The 6000-nt window shown below is 35.1% G+C and overlaps 2 long non-coding RNA genes across 4 annotated transcripts; one reads left to right on the forward strand and one right to left on the reverse strand.

Moving 5' to 3' along the window:
- Positions 1–459: 459 nt before the first annotated feature.
- Positions 460–2152, reverse strand: LOC129941657 (uncharacterized). The gene is made up of 3 exons (XR_008780905.1): positions 1999–2152; positions 1846–1937; positions 460–1780 (listed from the first exon to the last, which is right to left on the reverse strand). It is a non-coding gene; the product is annotated as an uncharacterized LOC129941657 (long non-coding RNA).
- Positions 2153–2175: 23 nt separating this feature from the next.
- On the forward strand, positions 2176–3505 carry LOC129941655 (uncharacterized). 3 transcript variants are annotated; one of them, XR_008780904.1, is made up of 4 exons: positions 2176–2692; positions 2754–2914; positions 2978–3057; positions 3292–3504. It is a non-coding gene; the product is annotated as an uncharacterized LOC129941655 (long non-coding RNA). The 3 variants fall into 3 exon arrangements; XR_008780903.1 differs by lacking the exon at positions 3292–3504 and adding an exon at positions 3115–3285 and having other exon boundaries at positions 2181–2914; XR_008780902.1 differs by having other exon boundaries at positions 2182–2914; positions 3292–3505.
- Positions 3506–6000: the final 2495 nt, after the last annotated feature.

The following is a 6000-nucleotide window of genomic DNA, read 5'->3' on the forward strand; positions in this document are numbered from 1 at the left end:
GGAACGCACTCATTGCTTTCCCGTTCAATTTCTCTCCACTAAGGCATGGAGACCAACAACGAAGCAATTGACAGCTACGTAACTCAGTATTAAGCCTAGTACGCTGCTGATGCGAAACGAAATTTTTCGGCGGTCTCCAAGTGCAGATAGAAATTAAAACGAAAACTACAGCAGAAAAATATTTGTGGAGAGTTCTGTCAGCTGTCAAAAACAATTGAGAAGTCAGCTGCTGTAACCAAAAGTGAAAAAGTTTTTTCGAGTTCGAGTTTATTAAATTATTTATTATTAAAAATTAATTTTCAAAACAATAATGAAGACGAAGATGATTTATGATTATCGCCTCTGATCTGTGTTTTTATCGATAATAACGAAAAGAAAAAAAAACTTCCATCTATCCGTGTTAGTCCATATCTGCAGAACAGGCAGACAAAAGGTTGTTATGCTTGTTGCGAGGCAAGAGGAGGTGTGGAGGTGGGTGAAGTGGAAGGGTAGGATAAGGATGAGGTAGGAAAAAGAGATAGGAAGAGTTGGAATAGGTTAGGTGGGATTGTTGAGATCCGGGGGACGCGGCCTGCTTGCGATGCACGGCGTCAGCTCGTCGGACGGGGGGGGATCTTGCCCCTGAAACTCAACCTCGCCTGCAGACAAAAACATATATCAGGCCAAGGAATGAGGAAAAGAAAGGAAACATATACGGACGGACTATTGGCACATCAGGGCACTGCGGATGTTAGTGCAGTGAGGCCATTACCCACCCTACCTTTAGGTATCCGTGGCCAGTTTTGGATACCCCCAAAATTGTTGTTGGTCGATGATCGGGTTCAGGTCATCTTAACTCCACGTCTACTCCGCTACCCTTGACACCCCTGAAAAAAAAAGACTTAAGCTCTCATCGTTTCGCTTGGGCGAAACATAAAAAAACGTTTTTTTCTATTTCCGGCGTTTCTGTCGGAAGTTTAATTTTATTTAATTGACAGCTTAATCATCAGATTTACAAACAAAATAAATTAACAAAAAAATTAACATCAAAAAAACAAGAAAAAAAACTGGTAACAAAAAAGTCAGGTTGGTAGTCCTAAGTCTTTATTGGTTTCTACCTTTACGTAGAAGAACCCTTTGTGGTATTTTCTTTTTTTGTTAAGCGGATACGATTATCGGCGCCCTAATTCCTTACCCCTAAAGAGCTCTGTGGAGGTATCTTTTAGGACCCTATACAACAAAAAAATTATGGTACCGAACACGAAATTAACACCAACCTTTTTTTTTCACACCTCACAATCAAATATGACGAAAAAAAGAACAAGATTATGGAAATAAACAAAAAAAATAATAACTTCCACGCCGATAAATTAATTTGTTAAATTTCAAAAAAAAAACTTAAATATAGGACAATCACAAACACAAAAAGATCCACTGGTTAGGTACGAAGAAATATATGTATGATATGGAGATGTACGCATATGTTTATATAATTTATAAATTGATTGCTTTTTTCTCCTTCAATTTGGTTCCCGTCTAAATTTCCTTTTCTTTCAAGTTATTTTTGTTTTTTATTTCCTTTAATTTCAAATTTTTCTTCTTTGGGTTTTAGTTTTTAAATTTTATTTAATTTCAAATTTGTGTTCAATTTTTAATTTTGTTCACTTTCAAAATTTTTTTGAATTTTATCCAATTTCAAAATTTGTTTGAATTTTTATTAAATTTCAAATTTTTTTGTTTTTTTTTTTTTTGGGCGGCGGCCCCGCTCTCCATAATTTAATTCGGGCCGCCGGGAATCAAACTATTATAAAAAAAAAATAATCCTAAGTAAATTCCTATTCTTCGCTAAATTAACAGACTCACCACCTTTTCTTGTTGTTTGCTGGGTTTCTTTATCCAAAATTGTTGGCACCAATTAACATTCCACTTATTTCACTTTCTTAAATATCTTTTCTTTCCTATAAAGAATTAATTTTTATACATATTCGCGTTAAAAACAAATTAATTAAAAAAACTAACTATTTTAGAATCTGGTGGTCCAACTGTTTCTTTTTTAATATTTGAATTTAATTCTACCACTATCACTCACTTTTTAATCCACTGTGTGGTAGATGGCCAAATGAGGGAGGGCTGAAATTATCATCCCACAAACACCGGCAAAAAAATATTCGGATGATGTATTCTATCTCTAACAGGAACACATCATCCGATCCACCTATCCATACATATACCCCCAACCAACATCATCACACTCAAATAGTGGGAAACCACGTAGGTATTAGAACACTTCCAACAGAATAGGGGTATCGGTGTCCCAAGAACTAAGGGTGTGTTCCACGGTCGAAATCGGAGAGACCTGTAACACCGAACCACATGAAACCAGAACATTTAAAAAAAATCCATACACATAATGACAAAGTAACCACAAAACGTATGAATACGAATCACCTAACCACTGCAATGACATGCATTAAACGTCAATACTGAAAACTAAACACGGACATAAAACAAAGTTTCATTCACATGCAACTTAACAATTCAACCAACTTAAACGACAATACACCAAACCCAGATCTCTTCCGGAACGCACCCATTGCTTTCCCATGGAATTTCTCTCCACTGAGTTATGGAGAGTTTCCATGGAGACCAACAATGAGGCAAGTGACAGCTACAACACAAAATAAACAACATCCAACGAGTCAACAAGTTTTGGGTAAGTATGAGATTTATTTGTTTCTTATTTAACTATTCTTTTTTTTATTTTACCACCTTAGGATTGAGGATGCGGTTAATGGAAGGCATCCACAACAAAATTTGCTGTTTATTGAGATATACTCTCAATAAAAAGCAAAAAACAAGGATTCTGGATGCCTGGGAAGTGGAATGGGACTCGGATGTAGGCGAGGAACTGGAGGTACAAGGGATGCTGAGATGGGTGAGTGTTTGAAATACACAATTAGTTTTATTGGATTTTATTTGCTTGATTTTTCTTTCCTAGATTAAGGGAGTTTTTTGATAATTGTGGGGAAAAACCCACGATTTAGGCCGGGCAAACTTTTGTACTACCATTAAGTAGAGGTTAGTATTAATTTTATAAAATTAAGTCGGCTTCCATTTTGTTTTTTCTTTCTATAGATAGAAGGTCAATGACCCTAACAATAACCAGCGTAGGTTGCCGACCTACCTCAACGTTAGTCAAAGGAAAAACGAATTACTTTTTATTTATAATTAGTAATTATTCAACTAGACACCTGAAATTGCACATATATACATAGCTATCTACACATTTAACAATAAGCATTCCTTTTTCAGGATTTTGTTGAAACCCCCATCTGCTGGAGCGTCTGGTGTACCAAAGTTAAGGATGCTGGGAGGTACACTTCTAGATATGTGGATCGGAGGTGCTCGTCAGAGATTTGCGAGAAAAGCCGAGCTAGTACCTATGTCTTCTATTAAGCCTAAAGTGTATACAAAAAAACTATCTACCTATATTTAATTGGGAGTACCTACTAATTTAAATGTATTTTGTTTTTCATGAATCCTGCTATGCAACGAATCAACACTTATCATTAATGTCCCCCATCTCTATCCGCCACCACTACGAATTTCTACGTTACATCATACAAGTGATTGTTGGTGAGTGATCTTTTTTATAACCTTATTTTGGATTGGTTAAATTATAGTTAAACATAAAAATTAATAAATTAATAAATAAATTAATAAATAAATAAATAGCCGATAGATTAGTTAAATCAGTAACTTTTGTAAATATCACAGATCGTAGTTTTCAATCATTGCGGATAGTATTTAAGTTAGTAAAATTAGTAAATTAAGTATCACAAGTTTTAAAAGATAAGTTACTTAAGCTAAAATAAAAAAGAAAATATAAATATCACAGATGAAAAAAAAATTAAAGCTATCAGTCTTAGTAGGATTAATAAAGTTAGTTAAAAGTATCACAGATGGAATGGTCAAACCATTTTATCACAGATAAAGAACAATTTTAGAAGCTATTAGCATAAGTAAAATTAATAAAAAAAAATCAAATCACAGATGGGGTGGTTGAACCATTTTATCACAGATAAAGAAAAATTTAAAAGCTATTAGTCTTAGTAAAATTAATAAAGTAAGTAAAAATATCACAGATGGAAGGGTTGAACCATTTTATCACAGATAAAGAAAAATTTAAAAGCTATTAGTCTTAGTAAAATTAATAAAATGAGTAAAAATATCACAGATGGGATGGTTGAACCATTTTATCACAAATGTTTAATAAAATAAGTTAAAATCCTAATAAATAAATAAGAACATTTAACATTAAGTAACATTTAGAACATAAGGCATGCAATGAATATAATAAATACATATATACTTAAAATATCCGTGTTTATGAAACAGTTCCAGGTACTTGTGGTTATAGGTTGTTTTTTTTTCTTTTTCGAACTGTTGCTAAATAAATATAATAAGTTATACTCACGGATAATTTAATACATTAATAAATAACAAACAGAAACGATACGAATTAGCAACAATGATAATTACGGCTTGTATTTAAAACAAACGAACGTGTTTTTGAAGCATTCTGCTCATTGTTTTAAATCTTTGGCGTGATATATTCCAAGTCTTTTTCCGATTAAGTTTTCTAACTCATACATTTGATTTCCTATTCGTTTAACTACGCGGCATTTAATATACTTGGGTGAGAGTTTCGCTGATAACCCTTTCGACGAATCGCTCATCACAAAATTTTTCCGATACACCTCTTGTCCGGGTGAAAATTGAACGTTTTTAGTACGGACATTATAAATTTTTGAGGATTTATCGTTGGCTTTAATTATGTTTTCGCGAATTTGATTTCGTATGCACTGCAATCGACCATGTCGGGGAAGAGTTAACAGCTCGCTATCGTCCAGCGCATGCAACTTCTTGGCAAGTTCATAACTGCTACCGTGCGTCATCATGTTAGTGCCGAATAATGCATAATAAGGTGACACACCGGTAGAGCTATGAACCGCGCTTCTTAACGCACACGCGATGTCGCTAAGGTGCGTATCCCAATACCTTTGATCGTCTTTTAGGTACGATCGAATAGCAGCCAACAAGGAGCGGTTCACCCTCTCCGACGCGTTCGATTGCGGTGCATAGTGAGCGGTTTTAAAATGCCTTATACCGTATTTAGCCATCATCGATTCGAATTCCTTGGATACAAATTGTTTTCCGTTGTCGGAATGGATGATATTTGGTACTCCAAACATATTAAAGACGTCTTCTTTTAAAAATTTAATGACGCTTGAAGTACTTGCTTTTCGTAACGCTTTCAACAACACAAATTTGGACAAATGATCTAATACAACAAACACGTATACATTTCCTAATTTTGACCTTGGATATGGTCCTAAAAAGTCAATGTATATTTTTTCAAAAGGACGATTACTACAATATGAAGTAACAATAGGAGGACGGGATACTTGATTCGACGCTTTACTTTGTTTACACACACTACAATTAGAGACGTATTCACGCACATGCACGGTCATATTAGGCCAGTAGAAATAATTTCTAAGTTTAGCTAGAGTTTTAGCTATGCCGCCGTGTGCGGATTTAGGAGGATCATGAACCTTCTTTATAATTTCCTCGGTTAAACCTGATGGTACCCAAAGGAGCCAAGAATGTTCCCACATTTCTTCTTCGCCTAATTTTTTAAAAAACTTTTTTATAAACATATCCGTCTTCGTATTTTAAGTCGGGAAGCTCGTCTTTATGGTTGTAAACCGTCTCGATGAGGTCTAAATATTCATCGGAAAGGAATTCCGCTGACTTCAAGTCAATCAACGGGGCAACGTCCTCGATAGTCAGAGAGTCCACATGTACCCGAGAAAGAGTATCCGGTACTACGTGTTGACTTCCTTTACTGTGCTGTATGTCGAAGGTATAGGACTGTAACGAAAGACTCCACCTGGCAAGCTTGCCACTAAGGTCCTTCATGCTCATCAGCCATTTAAGGCTGGAATGGTCCGTTAT

This window comes from Eupeodes corollae, chromosome 1 (assembly GCF_945859685.1).
Source record: "Eupeodes corollae chromosome 1, idEupCoro1.1, whole genome shotgun sequence".
Classification (NCBI taxonomy): domain Eukaryota; kingdom Metazoa; phylum Arthropoda; class Insecta; order Diptera; family Syrphidae; genus Eupeodes; species Eupeodes corollae.